A 22,974-nucleotide genomic window follows, 5' to 3' on the forward strand; every position below is an offset into this window, starting at 1 on the left:
TAATACATGACTTAAATTGCCTAGACATATGAAAAAGCATATTCCCATATTACAAGTGAATATAAAAATATAAACACACATATGGCACCAATAAAATCAATATGACCTACTATATATAAATGTATATAAATATATAACAAACAACTGTAAAATGTGAACACTATAATGTAGAAAATGGGGTAATAAATAAACCCATAAAATGACCTTTTAAATATAAAACAAAACTCTTAGCTTTAACAAGGGCATAATAATTATATGCTCATTAATGCCAGGATAAGAGCCTGCATTCAACTTAATTTGCCATTTTAACTCTAATAATTCTAAATAATCATCCACTGGGCCACCCCGAGGTCCCAGGTCCGCATGATCAATGGCAAAACACCTAAAAAATGTGTTGGATATTTATCCACATGATTGAAACGTGCATTGTTTTTGTTTTTACATTGGATATCATAGCAGTGCTCTTATACTCTCTGCTTAAAGGCCCTTTTTGTTTTGCCCACATAAAATACGTTGCATAGCCCGCACTTAGACATCAAAAAGGGTGGTATATATTGCTATGTTATATCATAAGCATTGTACCAACATCATCCAAATGAAGAGTCAGATTGTTATTGAGGGACCTCAGTTTGCATCAGATTGCATTCTTGATACAGTACACATTGTTCATTGGGAACTTGTATATGCAGGCTGTGTATTTCATTTTTTTTGTAATTTATAGTATTCTTTGTTGCTAGCAGCCAACAGATAGGCAAATGAAAAACACACGTACATAACAAATGCAGCTCATAAAAAGGAAGACAGCAGGAAAACAAAACATCCCGTTATTCATTTCATTAATATTTAACTCGGACATCCCAATAGTATACTATAGCAAACTAGTTGAAACTTTAACTGGTTCATAGAGATCAACAAATGCATCCCATTTTAACCTATTTCGTATATATATATATATATATATATATATATATATATATATATATATTCAAAAAACAATCACCAGCTGTGGAAAATAGATAAAAAAAAAAATAACTCTCAGTTTGTTCATAGGATCATAGGTTCATACTAGGCTATCTGCCCTAGGGCATTTATAAGCCTAGCCAGAGTGTGTTTGGCTTTTGCCACCCATTTTAAATTAATTTTGCTATGCCCTTTTTCGAGGTTAGTATACTGTGCCTCTGTCTAACAGTCACACAGAAGTGATACCCAGGGTAAACCTATGATCTCCCATCCACTCATCAAGATTCCTTTTGAAGAGAGTCAATGAGGGACTCTGCCTAACCTGGACTGGGATTTTATTCCAGAGTGAAGGGAGCCTCTGGGTTATGAATCTGTCCCTCCAGCATGTCCTATTTATTTCAGTGCTGAGGTTCAAGTCTCTCGAGCACGTAGCTCAATGGGATTTGGATTTTCTGAGATGCAGCATGTCCATTAATTCCGGGTTGGACATGGCTTTATACGTCAGGCACAGATCGCCTCTGAGCAGGAGGTATGCCACTGAGTAGAGCTTGAGTTTCTTTAACCAGGCAGCATATGGCATCTGTTTGAGCCCTTTGATCCTCTTGGTGAGGTACTTTTGGGGTCTTTCCAATTGCTGCAGGTATCTGGTAAGGTACATCCCAAAAGGGGCATTGTACTCAATTATGGGCCTGATGAGGGATGAGTAAAGAGGCACGATGACCTCCCCTGATCTAGATGTGAATCCTTTCATGATTAGGTAGGCTATATAAAATGTTTTTCTAACTACTTTGGCCACATGGTTGTCAAATGAGAGATTGCTGTCAACTTGGGTCCCCAGGTCCCTAATTACTTCTTCTGTACTTAATGGATTACCACCTATGTGGTAATTTGTGGGCACTTTTTTTTGCCAAAGGGGATGACTATACACTTTTTGGCATTTAGCTTGAGGCCATGGCTCTGGCACCAGTTGTCTGTTTCTATGAGGCCCTTTTGGAGGATGCTTGTCTAGGCTGGAGTGTCGATTATGGCACCCAGTTTGCAGTCATCTGCAAACTTGGTCAGCCACAGTCCTTCCGTGTTGGCCTGTACCTCAGAGAAATATATACTGAACAAGAGAGGTCCCAGGACTGAGCCTTGTGGGACACCACTTGTAACTGATTTGGAGTCTGACATGGCTCCAGCAATTCTATCCATGTGGGTTCTGTCCTTGAGCCAGTTTGCAACCCATCTAGTGACATAGGGGTTTATATTTAAGCTGGTGAGCTTATCTATAATGCCCGAGTGGGATATTGTATCGAAGGCTTTTGCGAGGTCCAGGTAGGCTGTGTGGACCACCTTCCCCTAATCAATGGCCTTGGTGACTGTTTCAAAGAAATCAACCAGGTTTAAGAGGCAGGATCTGCCCTTAACAAAGCCGAACTCGGTAGGATCCAGTGTCTGTAGGTCCCCAATATCTTTATTTATGAGGTCCATGATGATCCTTTCCATAGCTTTGCAGACCAAGCTAGTCAGGCTTATGGGGCGATAGTTTCCAGGATCCGTTGAGGCACCACCTTTGTGGAGAGGGACCACTGTTGCTGTACGCCACTCTTTGGGTACATATCCTGTAGTAAGGCTGAGATTGAACAGTAGTTTTATGTTTGGGTTTAGCTCTTCTTGGAGTTCATGTAGGACGCAGCCCGAGACACCGTCTGGTCCCATTGATGCTGTGTTTTTTGCTTTGGAGAGGGCAGCTCTTACCTGAGCATCTGAGATGTCAGGGGGCAGCACTCTGCTGGGATAGATATTTGCCCTTTTGGTGGGGAAGGGGGGGAGTTTGCACTGAACCTGTCAGCTAGGATGTTGGCAATGTCTTTGGGTTCGGTGTATTTTTTGTCATTTTGGACTAATTCTGAGCATATCTGGGAATTCCCACCCAGGTTCCTAACATAACTAAAGAAAGCCTTGTGATTATCCTTAGTGTCTTGTGCAATTTTTCTCTCAAAGCTGGCCTTAGACGATTTTATGAGTGCCCGTAGTTTTTTGCTAATACTGATCAGAGATGTCTTCCCTTTTTGGGATTTTGCTCTATCATGTAATAGCTTCCTCCTTCTATTGTATAGTTTGTTTATGGCTGGGGTCCACCAGACAGGACGTCTGCCTTTGGAGGATTGGGACTTAGTTTTATTTGGGATTGCATGATCCATGCATTCCTGAAGGTGTTCATAGAATGCGTTTATAAAGGATTCTGCGGTCTGGGCCGTATTTTCCGCAGGCCCGGGGGCTTTGAAGGATTCCACCTCGGTTTTGAGGAGTGTGAAATTTGCATTAGAGAAGTTTTTCACTGTGGTTTTCAGGGCAGGGGGTGGAGTCGGGATGTGAATATCAAGTGAGATTAGTTTATGGTCTGATCTTACCAATGAGGGATACACTTCTGGTCTGGAGCATAGAGTCCCCATGTTCGTGATGATCAGGTCCAGTATGTTTTCCCCTCTTGTGGGAGTGGTAACAAGTTGTTCCATAGCATTTGAGTTTATAAATTCTAGGAACCTTTGGGCTAGAGTGTTGGAGCTAGAGTAATGCTCCCAGTCTATGTTTGGGTAGTTGAAGTCGCCCAATATAATGGTGTTTGGAGAGACCTTCATATTGTCCAGTGTTCTCAGGAAGGCCGAGTGGGGTTCCTGGGTTTGGGAGGGTGGTCTGTAGCAGGCTATAAACCGGAAGGCAGTTTTACCCACTGTTAGTTGCAGATGGATAGTCTCTGATGCTTCGTGCTGTGCCACCAACCTGGAGGTGTGGGTATCTTTGACAAATATTGATACTCCCCCTCCTTTTGTGGGTCGGTCCAAGTTTTGGGGCCGAAAAGCATGGTATGAGGTATAACCTGGTAGTGCTGGGGTGCTCTCTTAGCTTAGTCCAAGACAACAGGTTGTAAATGACTGATGGTGGCCAGTAATTTGGGGATGTTTCCCTAAAAACAAATACCTGAATAAACCACAGTCACTGGCCAGTTTGAGACAAAGCTGCGTATTTCATTTTGAGTTTATTTAACTGCTGGACCTCAGCAGATGATCATTATTATTAACCCCTTTTTTCCCCATTTGCTACATGGGGTTGGGGGCTGAGGTCACTTAACTGTCACCATTGCTCTAGATTCAGTGGAACTCTTCTGCCTTCTTCAACACTCATGCCTGACTGTCACAGGTGCTCTCTCACACAATCCATCCATCTCTTTGCTGGACCCCCTCAATTCCTCTTACCTTCCTGCCTGTCTCAAATCTTTTTTGCCAGATTGCCTTCTGCTTTTCTGCACATGTGCAAACCACTGTGGTTTGTTCTCTTTGACCTTCTCTGCAATTAGAACTGCTTTGCTTCTGTTCTGATGTCCTCATTCTTCATCTGTCCCACAGTGGGCATCGTGCTTCCATAAAAAATAAAGCCCATAAAAAGGAAGGGAGCAGCAAAACAAACCATCCTATCATTCCTTTGCTTAACACTTAACTTGGACATCCAGGTAAAGTATTATCATAAATCGGTTGCAACTATTCCATGTTTCAAAAAGATCACCTGTATTCCATTCTAAACTATTAAAGTTGTATATATTATAAAAACATACCACCAGTTGTAGGAAAATAGATAATAGGAACTCAGCAGATGTAAACACATTTGCATGCTGTGTTGTAAACTGTGTAATGATTTAGCATCTGGACCCATAATGCTTGAGAAGAGTTTAGTTTACTTTTCCGACAAATTTGTAGTTATGTAAGATATGTTAGTTTTGCATTTCTCATTTAAACTATCATGTTTCCTGAGAGAAGAACAATACATATGCACATCCAACTGTCAAAGCAGTAGAGTTCTGTGAGAGTCATTGACGTGAAGCTTTATGCTGGTGTATCAAGCAACTGCAACTGGACAGGTGAGTAAAATGGTTGCTGATTCACATTCCTTTCAAGTTTATAAACTTTTTATGAGGGTTCACCTTCCTCATCCGGACAGCTGTCCCAGTGCCCTATATCTGTCACTGGGTCTGTTGGCTTCTCCAGTTTGCCCACAGTCTATCACCAGTTTTTGCCAGTGTAAATTAAGGGCATTGGGGAGAAGGGTGTTGTCATTCAATCAGTTAGGGGGAATTTCATATTACCTACCCTTGTGCCCCTCCTTTTTAGTGCCCTTGCTTATGTCTGAGGAGCAGTGATGAGGAAGTTGTGGCATATTGCTCCTCCTCTACAGCAGTTCAGCCATATCCACCCTCTACCTCCTCATTTGACCATAACTTCCATCACACAATATCTCTGGCCTCCAGCACGGGTCATGGCAGGAGATGTCCACATCATTACTCTCCCCTCTAAGATGGTAATGCCCATCCCTCTCTGCTGCTTTATCAGTTGCCCAAACCACTAATCAAACCTGGATCACCTAGGACATAGTCAGGACTTTATCCCTCTATGCTATTGAAGTGGTCATCTGGGAAATAATTCTAATAACACAAAATGTGCTTAATTATATCTGTAAAACTCTTTTTGGGTTTGATGTAAATATTAGGTGGCTGGTAGGTGAGTAACTTGCTAGTCTGTGAGCACTGAATTATTCATTTTATGTTGGTAGGAGAAGTCTCTCACCCATGGCTTGCTTCCACACCATGTACTTCTTCCATTATCACTAAGCCATGAGAATGCACTCAGTGTGTTTACACACTGCTCACATAAGTGATTAGTGTAAATCTTCTGGATCTTCTGGGTCATGGGATACTGGTCATATCAACAAGTTGCCATATCTTAACACAATAAAGTCATGTTTTTTATGGTGAAGATGGAGCTGAATCGGAGATGTTTTGATCATCTTAAAAAGGTAAGGGTAACCAAGTGGTCTCAATATCTGATGCATTTTTATAACTATTTGGTATGTTCATTTCATTCCTTTTGGCAAAGATGATATTGTTAATCATTTATTATCTGCCAGAGTGTTTTTCAAAATAAAAGAGTTGTCCTATAGAGTGCTGCTGAATCTCAGAATATAAGTGATGCATAATGAGAGTTTACAGTCTTTTTCCTGTGTGTTGCATTAATTAATAAATCATACGTTAGCAACTCTGCGTGTTTTATTGTGATGAAATAGGCATCTTCAGAGCTATTCAGACTGAATGTAGTTGATCCAGATGCTCATTTTGTCCAGTTGTTACTGATGGCAATATACATTCAGTACCCCAGCCACTTGTCTAATCCATGTGACCATGTTAACTTTTAACTATTGAAACAGGAAAGGAAAACATTGACCTTTATCTGGGAATTAGTGTGGGTGTTACTACCTCTGGACAAGTCAGTACTGAGCTTTTCTTAAGAAGGCTTATTTCCCCTTTCAGCCAGGAGACCACAAATATGGTGGCTTTTTCCACCCATACACCCAATATAGTATAAATCATCATGCTAAAATTGTCTTAACTGAAGCAGGAAAGGCAAATACTAACGCCGGTCTGGGAATTGAACCCAGGACTTCCTTCATTTCCTGTAATTGTCATAATTTTGGGATTACCAAGGAGGCTTGGAACAGTTATTGAATGAGCTTCCCTTAAGTATGCTTATTTTTCCTTCTGGCTATAGAACCACCAAGATGGTGAGTTTTGACTTCCACACTTCCCAATGTACTGCAAATCACCAGCCTAGCATTGTTTTAACAACTGACATAGGAAAGTAAAATGCTGACCACATGAATTTGAATTGAACCTAGGACCTCCTACATTCCATGTGATTGTCATTGCCTTTGGTCTAACAAGGAGTCACTAGACAATTGCGTATCGAATGTCCCTTAAATGCAACTATTCCTTATTTTGGTTAGAAAATCAACAACGTGGCTATTTTTTTTATAGACAAGCATCTAAATTTAGTACACTTCAACAATTTAACATTGTTTTAATTGAAAGCAAGAGAAACACAAGCAGTTTCTTGTTAATTTAGACCTCAGAGTATTCGATATCAGGTAAGTTGCACAGCTGTCTACAGCAACTATGAATCATAACAACTGACAAGCGTATTCAATACTTATGCAATGCTGCCAGTTTTTCAGAAATATGTATGTTCTTTATTTACACATACATATCTTCAGCACTCATTCATTGGGTCCCAGGACCATTTAACTTTAGTTGTCTGGCATTCAAGAATTTTAGAGAAACAACATGGCAGTCTTTTTACTTTATATTTCTTTAGTAGCCATTTCATCACTTCATTGCTGTCTCCTTGTGTTGCTGTTTTGTAGCAGCGTAGCTGATTCATCGTTTCAGCTCATTCAAAACTGTAAAGCTGTTGTTTCCCAGTACTAGAAAGTTGTACAGTTTTCAGTGGGCTAGATGGTGCCTGAAATCTACTTTTGTATTTTTTCTTTTTTAACAGCTATTGCTTGTCGAGTTACACGTAATGTTTGAGACCGAGCAAGTTGCACAGTGGTACAGAACAACTATAAAAAATATCATCTGATAAAGTATTCCATCCTTATGAACTACCAATGTATGTTTTTCATAACTAGGCCTGTTTTTCATTTACATGTGCAGATCTACAGCATTTCATAATTGGATCCCAGGACCCTATAAAGCTGCAAATTCATACCATGTAAATGAAGATAATAATCGCAGAAGCCACAGTGGTGCAGTGGTTAGCATTGCTGCCTCACAGCAAGAGATTCTCCAGTTCGATTCTTGGCTGGGCTGCCTTCTGTGCAGAGTCTGCATATCCTCCCTGGGGTCATGTGGGTCCCCTCTGGGTGCTCTGGTTTCCTCCCAAAGACATGCTGTAGGTGGATTGGACACTCTAAATTGGCCCTAGGCATGCGTGGGAACATAAGTTCTCATGTTGTTGGTAACATCTATAAATAATAAAGATGTCTTAGTTTTTTGTTAATCATGGAAGCTGCTATTAGCAAATTAACTGCAGATACCTGCATTGTTTTACTGGTTTAATCTCCCTTGCAACATCCTAAAATAACTTTTTTACCTTGAAATGAGAATAGTAACATTAGCAGCCTATACAGGGGTAGGTTGCTCCTAGAAAGGTGATCTCTCTTACACTGAATCACTCTTACAAAATGATCTTCATTATCCAGCTGTGAAGATGATGAAAGTTCAGAAGCAGAAGGAACTGCTTCTCTTACATATGGGTTTTATCTCTACTAGACATTAGTTTGAGCAAGGCTAGACATCTCCAAATTAGGTCAAAAACAGCAACTGGAACCATGCCAGTTTTACAGAGGCCTACATGTGTGGTGACAAAGTAGTGTTCATTTTTGGTTTAGTATTCAGCTACAGATGATGTGTGTGTGTGTGTGTGTGTGTGTGTGTGTGTGTGTGTGTGTGTGTGTGTGTGTGTGTGTGTGTGTGTGTGTGTGTGTGTGTGTGTTTTAGCGTTATGAGTGTGGGGTCAGTACTAGACTGTGGTTGTGGTGCTGCGGTAGCGTTGTCACCTCACAGTTAGACGTTGCCTGTTCGATTCTCAGTTAGAGCGTCTTCTGTGTGGTGACATGCGTGAATGGGCGTTCCTTTGTTGAAGGTTGTGCGTTAGGCTGGGCAAGCCAGCACGTAAAACTCTACTGCCAATCATTAGCGGACCGGAGTTCCGCTGTGGGGACCCCTAACCGGGAAAAGCTGAAAGACACAAACAAAGTGTGGGGTCAGTACTGAGGAAATGCATCCCCTCTGCATATTTAGCATTGGATAACATTACATTTACACCTTTTTTGAACATTACAAACAAAATATTTTTGTTTCAGGTATCAGATTTTTAATCCCTCACTCACCATGAAATCAATCACATAACTGCTTGCCTCTGCCTTTTCCTGAAATCTTGTGGCCGACCTGCTTTTATTGTGATTTTTGCAACAGCACTTTCAATAATAAAAATAATCCTGACAGCATCTAAACAAAGTAATATCTGGGAGTAATTTGAGAAGATTTCAGTTGACTTGCTATGCTTGCATTTCTTTTTGCTGGTTTAGGCAATTATTTGTTTCCCTGATGTTTTGTGCAGATTTAGACATTTCTATGATTGCAGGTACCACATACTCTAGACAGTGGTAAAAAAAACAGTGCGATTGCTTTACTGTATTGTCAGCTGAAACAGATTAATGCATCAACATTTGCATTCCCTTGTCTTCTAGTAACTTAGCAGTGCCTGTGGTTTATTTTGTTATAAATTTAAAGAGACTACACAGAAAAGTTAATAAATGCCTATAACGTATAATAGGACAGAGACATGCCTATAATGTATAATAGGACTGAGGCCTCTCCTATAACTTGGCTGTGACCTTGTTCTCCCTTTTTTACTGCACTGACTTTTTATTTAATTTTGTTTCTTATTTAGTTCTTTCATACAGAAATAAGATCTGTCTACCTTAACACCAGATGCTCACTGGACTTTTTAATTTCTTTTTGTTTCGTATTTCCTAGAGAGGTATTGATAAGGAGGCACAGCACCATAACTCCCATTGCTTATTGGATCGCTTATGTATTGGTTTCTTGATTTCGTTTTCTGTAGAGAAATCCTGGGAGCTAATAATCTACACAATCTGTGCAGCCAGAGAAGGCAAAAGCAGATATAATCTGACCTGCATGTACTGAATTGTAAGTATCGTTTTTTTAATAAAAAATGTTAACTCTTTACCATATTGTAAGCAGTGGGAACCTTATATCTGTTTCCACTCAGTTGACTTTGCTAGTGATTAAGTTCTGCTACTGTTCCACCAGAACACTGTCATATGTACAGTTACTTTGTTTTGTAGCAGTATAACTCAGGTCTTGTACGAATAATGGTGTTTTCTTTAATCGGCATGCAATTATTTAAAGGCCAAATATCTGAAAATATGTGAGGCTGCTAGACATAACAGCAATACTCCAAAGGTCTCAAAATGCAAAAAATGTGTAGCTATAGACATGTATATGTATATATATATATATATATAAAATGTATTTATTTATTTTATTTTACATTTGCTAACCGGGAATGTCCGACTGGAGCAAGGTCCATTTACAGCGGAGGCCCGGGGAGAAAAACTCCACATAAAACAAGTAGGTTCATAGGTTCATAGATTTATACTAGGCTATCTGCCCCAAGGCATTTATAAGCCTAGCCCAAATTATTGTGGCTTACGCCACCCCTTATATGAAAAAATACTGTGCCCATTAGTTTGTTGTGCCTCTGTCCAGCAGTGACACAGAGATGATTCCTGGGGTAAACCTACGATCTCCCATCCACAGGTCTAGATTTCTCTTGAACAGAGTCAGCGAGGTGCTCTGCCTCACATGGACCGGGATTTTATTCCACAGCATAGGGAGTCTCTGAGTGATAAATCTATCCCTCCAGCACGTCCTATTTATATCCGTGCTAAGGTTTAAGTCGCTTGCTCTAGTGGTTTTGGTGGATTTGGATTTTTTGAGGTGGAGCATGCCCATTAATTCCGGGTTGGACATGGCCTTGTATGTCAGGCACATGTCACCTCTGAGCAGACGGTATGCGACTGAATAGAGCTGGAGTTTCTTCAATCTGGCAGCATATGACAGATTTTGGAGTCCCTTTATCCTTTTGGTGAGGAACTTTTGGGGTCTCTCCAATTGCTGCAGATGTCGGGTGAGATACATCCCGAATGGGGCATTGTACTCGATCATTGGTCTGATAAGTGAACAGTACAGGGGAACAATGACCTCACTAGATCTGGATGTGAATCCCTTCATGATCAGGTGGGCAATGTAGAAGGTCTTTCTAACCACTTTAGCAATGTGAGTGTCAAAAGAAAGGCCACTGTCAACCTGGGTCCCCAGGTCCCTGATAACCTCTTCTGTGCTTAGTGGATTGCCACCTATATGGTAGCTTGGGGTTACCTTGTTTTTCCCGAAGGGTATGACTATACATTTTTGGCGTTTAACTTCAGGCCATGGCTCTGGCACCAGCTATCTGTTTCCGTGAGTCCCTTCTGAAGGATATCCGTGTCCGATGCACTTTCCACTATGGCCCAGTTTGCAGTCGCCTGCAAACTTTGTCAGCCAAAGTCCTCCCATGTTGGCCTGTACTTCTGAGAAGTAGATGCCAAACAATAGGGGCCAAGGACCGAGCCCTGTGGGACACCACTTGTGACCGGCTTGGAGTCTGACACAGCGCCAGCAACTCTAACCCTGTGGGTTCTGTCCTTAAGCCAGTTTGCAACCCATCTTGTGACATATGGGTTTACATTTAAGCTGGTAAGTTTTTCTACAATACCCGAGTGGGGTATTGTGTCGAAAGCCTTTGCAAGGTCAAGGTAGGCTGTATGGACTGCCTTTCCCTCATCAATGGCCTTGGTGACTGTTTCAAGAAGTCGACCAAGTTCAAAAGGCATGATCTTCCCTTGACAAAGCCAAACTGGTTCGGGTCCAATGTCTGCAAGTCCCTATATCTTTGTTTATGAGCTCCATTATGATCCTCTCCATAGCTTTGCAGACTAGACTTGTTAAGCTTATGGGGCGGTAATTACCAGGGTCCGTAGAGGCCGCCTTTGTGGAGTGGGACCACAGTTGCCGTCGCCACTCCTTGGGCACGTATCCTGTGGTAAGGCTGAGATTAAACAGCTGCCTTATGTGCGGGTTTAATTCCTCATTTAGCTCGTGTAGCACACAGCCGGGGACACCATCCGGTCCCATTGATGCTGTGTTTTTAGCTTTAGAGAGAGCAGCTTTCACCTGCGCATTTGAGATGTCCGGGAGGCTACACTCGGCTGGGATAGTTATCTCTCCTTTAGGGGAGAGGGGTGAAGTTTGCACTGAACCTGTCTGCCAGTATGTTGGCAATGTCTGTGGGTTCAGTGATTTTTGTATCATTTTGGACTAATTCTGAGCATATCTGGGAGTTTCCACCCAGGTTCCTAACATAGCTGAAAAAGGCCTTATGATTGTCCTTTGAATCCATGGCAATTTTTCTCTCAAAATTGGCCTTAGTTGATTTTATGAGTGCTCGTATTTTTTACTAATAATGATCAGGGTGACTTCCCTTTTATGGATTTTGTTCTATCATGTAATAGCTTTCTCCTCTTATTGTAAAGTTTGTTAATGGCTGGGGTCCACCAGACTGGACGTTTGCCCTTTGTGGAAAGAGTCTTGGTTTTATTTGGGATTGCCTGATCCATGCAGTCCTGGAGGTGTTCATAGAAGGCATTTGTAAGGGCTTCAGCTTGGGTTGTGGTTTCCTCTGGCTCAGGGGCCTTGAAGGATACCACACCAGTCTTGAGTAGTGTGAAGTTTGCTTTAGAGAAGTTCTTCACTATGGTCTTTTGCTTGGGGTGGGGCGGGATGTGGATTTCCAGTGAGATTAGTTTATGATCAGATCTCACCAATGAGGGATATACTTCCGGTGTGGAGCATTTTGTCCCCATGTTTGTGACAATGAGATCTAGTATATTTTCTCCTCTCGTGGGAACAGTGACTAGCTGTTCCATGGCATTTGAATTTATGAACTCCAGGAACCGTTGGGCTAGAAAGTTAGGGCTTGAGTAATGTTCCCAGTCTATATTCGGGTAGTTGAAGTCACCCAATATGATGGTGTTTGGAGATACATTTATACCCTCCAGTGTCTTCAGGAAGGCTGTGTGGGGTTCCTGAGTTTGAGAGGGTGGCCTGTAGCATGCTACATATTGTAGAGCAGTTTTGCCTATGGTTAGTTGCACCTGGATGGTTTCCGAAGCTTCGTGCGTTGCCACCAACCTGGAGGTATGAGTATCCTTTATGAATATGGATACACCCCCTCCTTTTGTGGTGTGGTCCGGGTTTTGGGGCCGGAACGCATGATATGAGGTAAAACCTAATAGTGCCGGGGTGCTCTCAGGAGCCTTGAACCAGGTTTCAGTTACAGCACAGACATCGATGTTCTCCATACTGAGAAGGGCCTCGAGTCGTGCATTTTGAGATTTAGACTTCTGGCATTGAGCAGCATTACCCTCAGTTTCTTCCCATTTTTGTTTTCTAGGGTGGTAGGTTTAGAATTTGAGCCTTGCCTAAAAAGGCACTATTGGGGTGGCAAGAGCCTTAGCCAATATCCGGAATCCCAGGGGTGACAGGTGCAAGCCGTCCCTTGCGAAGCAGCATGGCTTGTCAAGCATGTCATCCCAGGCAGACAGACACTGGATCCCCTTTGAATGACACCAGACATTAAGCCAATTGTTAAAGCTGATCATCTTGTCTCTATATTGTGGCATCATTCTTGGTGAAGGAAGGATACTGCTCAGGGTTAGGGTCATACCTGCCTGGGCTACATAATCAGAGAGCTCCTCTATGTCTCTTTTCATGTAGTCCAGGGAGGTGCGTCTCAGGTCATTCACACCAGCATGGACAATGACTGTGTCATATTTGTACTTGCCGTGGAGTGACCAGTGCTTGTGTTATGTGGCGGATTCTAGCACCCGATAGGCAGCTTACTGTGACCCTCTCCTTGTTCAGCCTGGTGAGTGGGACGTCATTGTGTCTGACTATGGAGTCACCTATGACAAGTATGTTTGGTGTTGTATTTGGCCTTAAGGGGTGTGACTGCTTTGCACACTGCTTTTGTGGTTTATGTGTTGCTTGTGGGGTGTCTTGAGGTAGCAGTTGTTTGGGTGTCTGCTTTGGAGGCCTCTGCTGTTTAGGTAAATTTTACTCAGAGCCTCCGAGTATGTCTTTGTGTGTTTATGTGTTTGATTCAGTGGAGTGGTAGCATTATGTGAGGCTGGTTTTGTGGTGTGTGTAGTTGCCTTCTCCTCCTGTCTGGTCTTGCCAGTCCTGAGTTGAGAGAGCTCAGCCTCCAGTTTGGCTAAATAGCTGCATCTCTCGCAAGTATTTGTGTTATGTGGGAGGAGGAGAGGGTTGTCTGTGTACATGAGGCAGTTATAACATTGCCTCAAGATTCCCAGATTCACCAGCTGGACCGGAGTGGAGATTGACAACTGACCTTTGGACATGCTAGAATAATATTGGGAAATCCTTAATTGAAAACAAGGGCCAGTGGGGAGTGAGGGTGTAGTGCTTTTAATTTTTAGTGCTGACTTATATAATTGCTTTAGTGAGCAAGTGCCAGGTAACTTGAGTGCAATGTGTTACAAGTAACTAAATGCAAAAACGACAAACAGTAACTTTCTTTCAAGTGAAACAAGGAAATAAGTACAGTAAGCAATGCAGATATCACTAGTGATCCACAGAAGCGCTGAGATATATAGATAAACAATCAATATATATATATATATATATATATATATATATATATATATATATATATATATACACACAGCATATATAATACAATGCATTAAAAAACGTATATATACAATAGTTTGTTCTATACAAGCTTATGCAGTCATAGTTTACACATAGTTGAAATTGGATAGGAGTATTTGGGAGCAAAATACTCCCTATATATATATATATATATATATATATATATATATATATATATATATATATATACATATAGATGTATGAGTCATAGATTCATAGCTTGGTACTAGGCTATCAGTCCTAGGGCCTATACAAGCCTCGCCATAACAATTCCCTGGCTATTTCTTCCCACAATATTTACTTCCCTGGATCTCTGTCTAGCAGGATGACTGATGTGATCCCCAGGATGATTTTCCTATCTCCCATCCAACCGCCAAGGTTCCTTTTGAAGAGGGCCAAGGAGGTGCTCTGCTTGACATGTATGGGCAGTCTATTCCAGAGTATGGGAAGTCTCTGGGTCAGGAAACTATACCTCCAGCATGTTTTGTTCATTGTGATGACAAGATTTAGATCCCTGGAGTGTGTGGAATTGGGATTTCTTTAAGTGGAGCATGTCCAACAGCTCAGGGTTTGACAAGGCCTTGTATGTTAATCAGAGATCACCTCTGAGTAGATGATATGCCACAGAGTATAGCTGGAGTTTTTTTAGACGGTCAGTATAGGGCATCTGCTTTAGGCCTGTGATTCTTTTAGTGAGGTATTTCTGCAGCCTTTGGAAACCATAGACATGGATACTTGCAAGTTCAATGAATAACTCTTTCAAGAAGATAATATATACCCAAACTACTTTGTGGGATATGCCCCCCACACCACTCAATGTGGGGGGCTGCTGTGCCCCCCACACCCACCCCCTTACTATATATACTAACTCCAGGATCGCACTACAATGGGGAACAAGGCAAATACCTTTCAACGAAATGACTTTCAGTCAAATGAGTTTTTAGTGAAGTGAGCTTTTAGTGAATTGTTCTCAGGCAAGTGATTTTCAGTGAAATGAGTTTTCAACGAAATGAGTTTCAGTGAAGTGTGTTCTCAATGAAATGAAGTAGACTCATATATAGGGAAGCATGCCTTGCAATCCAGATGTTGGAGTAAGATCCCACCCAAAAACTACAGACATGCACACATACACATATATATATATAGATATACATCTATTTATATATCTATAGATAGATATACATATACATATAGGTTCATAGGTTCATAGGTTGATACTAGGCTATCTGCCCTAGGGCATTTATAAGCCTAGCCAGAGTGTGTTTGGCTTTCGCCACCCTTTTAGATTACTTGAATGTGCCTCTGTATTGTAGGTCACAGAAGGTAGCCCTTTTAAGGTTAGTTTACTGTACCTCTGTCAAGAAGAGATCCCAGGGGTAAACTTATGATCTCCCATCCACTCGTCAAGATTTCTCTTGAAGAGGGTCAGTGTGGGGCTCTGCCTAACATGGATTGGGATTTTGTTCCAGAGTGAGGGGAGCCTCTGGGATATGAATCTGTCCCTCCAGCATGTCCTATTTATTTCTGTGCTAAGGTTCAAGTCCCTGGAGCGTGTAGCTCTAATGGATTTGGATTTCCTGAGGTGAAGCATGTCCATTAATTCTGGGTTGGACATGGCTTTATACGTCAGACACAGATCGCCTCTGAGTAGGCGGTAAGCAACTGCGTAGAGCTGGAGTTTCTTTAGCCGAACTGCATAGGGCATCTGTTTGAGTCCCTTGATCCTCTTGGTGAGGTACTTTTGGTGTTTTTCCAGTTGTTGCAGGTGTCGAGTAAGGTGCATCCCAAATGGGGCATTGTATTCAATTATGGGCCTGATAAATAATGAGTAGAGGGGCACAATGACCTCTCTTGATCTAGATGTCAACACTTTCGTGATAAGGTGGGCTATATAGAAGGTCTTTCTAACCACTTTGGCAATGTGATTGTCAAAGGAGAGATTGCTATCTACTTGGGTCCCCAAGTCCCTAATTACTTCTTCTGTACTTAATGAATTACCACCTATGTGGTAATTTGTGGGCACTTTGTTTTTCCCAAAGGGGATGACTATGCACTTTTTGGCATTTAGCTTTAGGCCATAGCTTTGGCACCAGTTATCCATCACTGTGAGACCCTTTTGGAGGATGCTTGCGTCAGCCGGAGAGTCGATTATGGCACCCAGTTTGCAGTCATCTGCGAACTTGGTCAGCCATAGTCCACCTGTGTTAGTCTGTACTTCAGAGAAATATATACCAAACAAGAGAGGTCCCAGGACTGAGCCTTGTGGGATGCCACTTGTAACTGGTTTAGAGTCTGACATGGCACCTGCTATTCTGACCATGTGAGTTCTATCCCTGAGCCAGTTTGCAACCCATCTTGTGACATAGGGGTTGATATTTAAGCTGGTGAGCTTATTTATGATGTCCGAGTGGGGTATTGTGTCGAAGGCTTTTGCGAGGTCCAGTTAGGCTGTGTGGACTACCTTCCCTTCATCTATGGCTTTGGTAACTGTTTCAAAGAAGTCAACAAGGTTCAAGAGGCAAGATCTGCCCTTAACAAAGCCAAATTGGGTAGGATCCAGTGTCTGGAGGTTCCCAATGTCTTTGTTTATGATTTTCATGATGATACGCTTCATAGCTTTGCAGACCAGGCTAGTCAGGCTTATAGGGCGATAGTTTCCGGGGTCTGTTGTGGCACCACCTTTGTGGAGTGGGACCACTGTTGCTGTACGCCATTCCTTGGGAACATATCCTGTAGTAAGGCTGAGATTGAACAGTGACTTTATATGAGGGTTTAGTTCTTCTTTGAGCTCGTGTAAGATGCAGCCCAGGACACCGTCTGGTCCCATTGATGTTGTGTTTTTTGCTTTGGAGAGGGCAGATCTCACCTGTGCATCTGTGATCTCAGGAAGGCTACACTCTGTTGGGATAGACATTTGATCGTTTGGGGGGGGAGGGGGGGGGAGTTTGCACTGAACCTTTCTGCCAGGATGTTGGCAATGTCTGTGGATTCAGTGTATTTTTTTGTCATTTTGCACTAACTCAGAGCATATCTGGGAGTTGCCTCCCAGGTTCCTGACATAACTAAAGAAGGTCTTGTGATTATCTTTAGTGTCTTGTGCAATTTTTCTTTCGAAGCTGGCCTTAGATGATTTTATGAGGGATCGTAGTTTCTTGCTAGTACTGATCAGAGATGCCTTCCCTTTTTGGGATTTTGCTCTATCATGTAGTAGCTTTCTCCTTCTGTTGTATAGCTTATTTATGGCCGCGGTCCACCAGACAGGTCTCCTGCCTTTGGAGGAGTGAGTCTTGGTTTTATTTGGGATGGCATGCTCCATACATTCCTGTAGGTGTCCATAGAATGCTTTTGTAAAGGATTCTGCATTTTGGGCCATATTTTCCACTTCCCTGGGGGCTTTGAAGGATTCTACCTCAGTTTTGAGAAGTGTGAAGTTTGCTTTTGAGAAGTTCTTTACCGTGGTTTCCTTTGCTGGGGGTAGGGATGGAATATGGATGTCCAGTGAGATTAGTTTATGGTCTGATCTTACCAATGAGGGGTATACCTCTGGTGTGGAACATAGAGACCCCATGTTGGTGATGACCAGATCCAATATGTTTTCCCCTCTTGTGGGAGTGGTGACCAGTTGTTGCATAGCATTTGAATTTATAAATTCTAGGAACCGTTGGGTGAGGGTGTTTGGGCTTGAGTAGCTTTCCCAATCAATGTTTGGGTAGTTGAAGTCACCCAATATAATGGTGTTTGGAGAGACCTTCATATTCTCCAGTGTTCTCAGGAAAGCCGAGTGGGATTCCTGTGTTTGGGAGGGTGGTCTGTAGCAGGCTACAAACTGAAAGGCAGTTTTGCCCACTGTTAGTTACACATGGATGGTCTCCGATGCTTCATGCAGTGCCACTAACCTAGAGGTGTAGGCATCTTTGATAAATATGGATACTCCCCCTCCTTTTGTGGTTTGGTCCAAGTTTTGGGGCCGAAAAGCATGGTATGAAGTATAGCCTGGTAGTGCTGGGGTGCTCTCGGGAGCCTTGAACTAGGTTTCTGTTACTGCACAGATATCGATATTCTCCATACTGAGGACAGTCTCGAGTGCGTGCATCTTGAGGTTTAGACTTCTGGCGTTGAGCAGCATTACCCTTAGTTTCTTTTCCTTGTGTTGTCTATGGAGGTGGGTTTGTCTTTTGAGCCTTGCCTAAAAAAGGCACTATGGGGGTAGCAAGAGCCTTTGCCACTATTCAAAAACCCAGGGGTGACAGGTGCAAGCCGTCCCTAGCGAAGCAACGTGGCTCATTGAGCATGTCATCCCAGGCTGACAGACACTGGATCCCCTTTGAATGACACCAATACTTTATCCAATTGTTAAATTGATCATTTTGTCTTTATACTGCGGCATCATTCTTGGTGAGGGCAAGATACTACTCAAGGTCAGGGTCAGCCTGGGCTACATGATCAGAGAGCTCCTCTATGTCTCTTTTCATGTAGTCCAGGGAGGTACGTCTCAGATCATTCACACCAGCATGGACAATGACGTAGTCATATTTGTACTTGCTTTGGAGTGACCTGAGTGCTTGTGTTATGTGGCAGATCCTGGCACCCGACAGGCAGCTTACAGTGACCTTCTCCTTGTTCAGTCTGGTGAGTGGGACGTCAGTGTGTCTGACAATAGAGTCACCTATTAGAAGTGTATTAGGTGTGTTGTTTAGCCTTAAGGGCTTTGACTGTGTGGCACACTGACTTCGTGAGCTATGTGCTACATGGGTATTGTTTTGTGGTAGGGGTTGCTTGGATGTTTGCTTTGGAGGTCTCTGCTGCTTAGGCAGATTTTTATTTAGAGCCACCGAATATGTTTTTGTGTGTTTATGTGTTTGGTTTGCTGATGTGATAGGTCTATGTGAGACTGGATTTGTGGTGTGTGTGGTTACCTTCTCCTCCTGACTGGCTGTGCCAGCCCTGAGTTGAGAGAGCTCAGCCTCCAGTTTGGCTATATAGTTGCATCTCTCACATATATTTGAGCTTGTTGGGAGGAGGAGAGGGTGGTCTGTATACATAAGGCAGTTGTAACACTGCCTCAGGATTCCCAGATTCACCAGCTGGACTGTAGAGTAAACCCGAAACTGACCTTTGGGCATATGCCTGAATAATATAGGGAACTACTTATTGACTGATCAGAAGGAACCAATAGGGAGCAAGTGCTTTGAAGGAGTATAAGAGGGTGTAGTGCTTAATTTATTAGTGTTTACCTATGAGATTACTTATACGAGCAAGTGCAGGGCTTTAGAAGAAAATAGAGTGCTTATTTTGAGATTTAGAACAGTTCTAAGGGAAAAAGTGAAGAGCAGACTGTGTGGAGCCGGGAATACTTTAAACCTGTATAAGCCTAAGCAGTGCTGCCCAATGCTGCTCTGTGCGCAAGATCGTGCAAAAAGAGAGTTGCAGGGTTTTACATATACATCTACATCTATCCCACTCATACATATAGATACATATATATATATATATATATATATATATATATATATATATATATATATTTACACACATATATATATATATATATATATATATATATATATATATTATATATATGTTCATAAGTAGGTACTAGGCTATCAACCCAAGGGCCTAAGTAAGCCTAGCCAACAAGGTTCCCTGGCTTACGCCACCCAAGAAAGTTAACTTCCTATGCCCCTGTCAAGCAGAGCCACAGAAGTGATCCCTGGGGTGTGTATATATATCTATATATATATATATATATATATATATATATATATATATATATATATATATATATATATATATATCTATATACACACACACATATATGTATATATATATATATATATATATATATCTATATCTATATATATCTATATCTATATCTATCTATATATATATATATATATATATATAATATATAATATATATAATATATACACACACACACACACACACACACACATATATATATATATATCTGTGTATGTGTATATATATATATATATATCTATATCTATATATATATATATATATATATATATATATATATATATATATATAATATATACACATACACACACACACACATATATATATATATATATATATATATATATATATATATATATATATATATATAGATATATGGTCTCCCATTGTTTTGTTGTATTCTTAAATGTGTGATTGGTATAAAGTCTTCCCAAAAAGCAGGAACAATGAAGCGGCAGAAGAATATTGAATGGGACAGGAGTATGGGATTGTGGCACAGCTGGGAAAGGTGTTGAAGAAATTGCTTGAAACCACCACGAAATGAGTCAAACAGCATTTAATGACAAAAAATAAAAATAAAACAGGAACAAGCGCTTTCACGCAATAAAAATTGCGCTTCATCAGGTTACAATCTTTCAGAAACTACCAATGCCTTTTATAACAATCCATTAACTACAATGATTCAATTAACTATGTTAATTAACTTAGATTCATTCATAATATTAACTTTCTGAATCAACATCAAGATTCCTTGTTCAAATACATTACACATAGCATTTAAAGACAATCAACCTAGCGGAACTATTCATAAGTTCAATAGTATATATAATTTCAAAGTTTACACAATACATTTGTATCAATGTGCATAAAACTCCCTTAATTGATAACATAATTGCTAAATGCAGTCCTATTTAACAGGAAGTAATGCCCATTTTAGAAAAAATATAGCTGTTGATGCGTCTATGCTTTACATTCATTGTTGCCAAATTAAAGCACCAGTTTCATAACTTCATTTATAGTTCATTGTTATTGTATTTAAGAAATCAGGATTCAGACCATACAGAACCCAACTTAAACATAGTTAAGTCAACTATCGCAAAATAATGAATACTAAAGATATAAGCTTGAATATCTAACATAAAATGCAGCGTTCACCAAAAACATTTACAATTGTCTTAGGCAGTACTTGTATTAATATCAAGCCTCTTACTAATTAAAAACTATCTCAAGGTAGATCAGGAGTCAGACATTCCTGTTTGCATCATTTGGAGAAACTATACCCATAAAGTTGAATATCACATCCACTAGCATCATGATGTAAGCCATATTAATTGTAAATGAATGCTGTGAAGAAACGAAAACTATATATAATATATAAATATAAAATATTAACAAGACAAGCATAAATAACCATCATATGATTAATGTATGCTTCCAGCACAGTACTCTATTTTTCACAGAGACATCATCTTGTTACGGATAAATAATTTTACCGTACATGTCTGCCCTTTCTTTCGCCTTAAGCTTATACATTTAATGATATCAGAGCTATAAAATATAAGAGACTCAAATCAAGACACATAGTATGGAAATAGCCATAGAAAATAAAACGTAGTTAATTAAAACTATGTTAACTAAATAACCTAAAAACAATTATTTATATAGATAAGTCATAGCATATATAATGCACTACTATATAATCATACAAAAATCAACTATATAATAAATAGTAACAAAATCCATGCTAAAAAACATAGGCAAACTAGCGCCATTAAAAATGCGTATTGGCCGATTATCCAGGACATGAGATGGCTTAAGCAATCCTACAGAGTAGCATATTGAAGTGGAAATTTAATAATTTCACATTATACAAAAATGCACATAAAGCTATAATGTAGAAATGCAGGACCTAGAAAATATAACATTGTTTTTTCAGAAATGCCAATAAATCCAGTCAATCATGAATTTTCAAAAATCCAATCACACAAATTTTATTATAATGCCCCTTTTGTCTTAATCGGGCAGAAAGACAAAGTCATATGAAAGAGCATAATCTAAAAAATAATACGTTATGCTACAGGACAGATCAATCCAAACATTTAGGTTGACGGTCCAAGAGACCAATATATAAGCCACCATGATATAATCAGGAGGGATTTTAGCATTGAGTTACAATGCAATATACATGGTAGTTGCTAACAGACAGAAAAACAGTGCTTTTTATTTACATAGATTCTGTCATGATGGACACTTCTGTGAGATCTTTAGATGTTATGGAAAAGGGTATAATACTTCTGTATCACAAGAATATTATATATATCTTATCTAAAGGGCTAAGTGGCCATTATTTTACGGACCAAATATTAACTAGGTCCTATTAAGGCCGGTCGAAGATTGACTATGGTATTCAAACCTGGTGGTATATGAGCCTTTAGCCTTAGGATCCACCTTAATTCAAAAGTTTCCAGGGTATTCATGTGGTCACCCTCCCTCCTGTTGGGATCAACTATCTGTAGTACCTGAAATAAAAAACTATGCTCAGGATGGGTACTACAATGTAATGCCAGAGCATTGTTGAAATTATTTCTTCTGATATTATATATGTGATCATATATTCGATCCCTTAGTCTCCGTGAGGTCAAACCCACATAATAAGCTTCACAGAGAGTACAGTTAGCAAGGTAGACCACATTTTTGGTATTACAGTTTGCATAGAACGTGGATACTGTATTCATGTTGGTACCTTGAGGTGCAAACCCACATTTTTTAGAAATATAACCACAAGAAGAACATTTACCACATGGAAAAGTGCCTGTTTTCACTTGAGATCTTATATCAGTGGGTATATTGACCAATTTCTCCTTGCATAGAAGTCTTTTCAGATTCATACAATTCATATATCTAAATATTGGTTTCTCACTGATAACTTCTGAAACAGATATATCTGAGAGTAAAATCTTCCAGTTACTTCTCACTATATTAGTTAGATGTTGTACGTCATTGGTAAATTTTATGTCATAAGA

This window comes from Protopterus annectens, chromosome 8.part0 (assembly GCF_019279795.1).
Source record: "Protopterus annectens isolate FY-2018-M chromosome 8.part0, PAN1.0, whole genome shotgun sequence".
Classification (NCBI taxonomy): Eukaryota; Metazoa; Chordata; order Ceratodontiformes; family Protopteridae; genus Protopterus; species Protopterus annectens.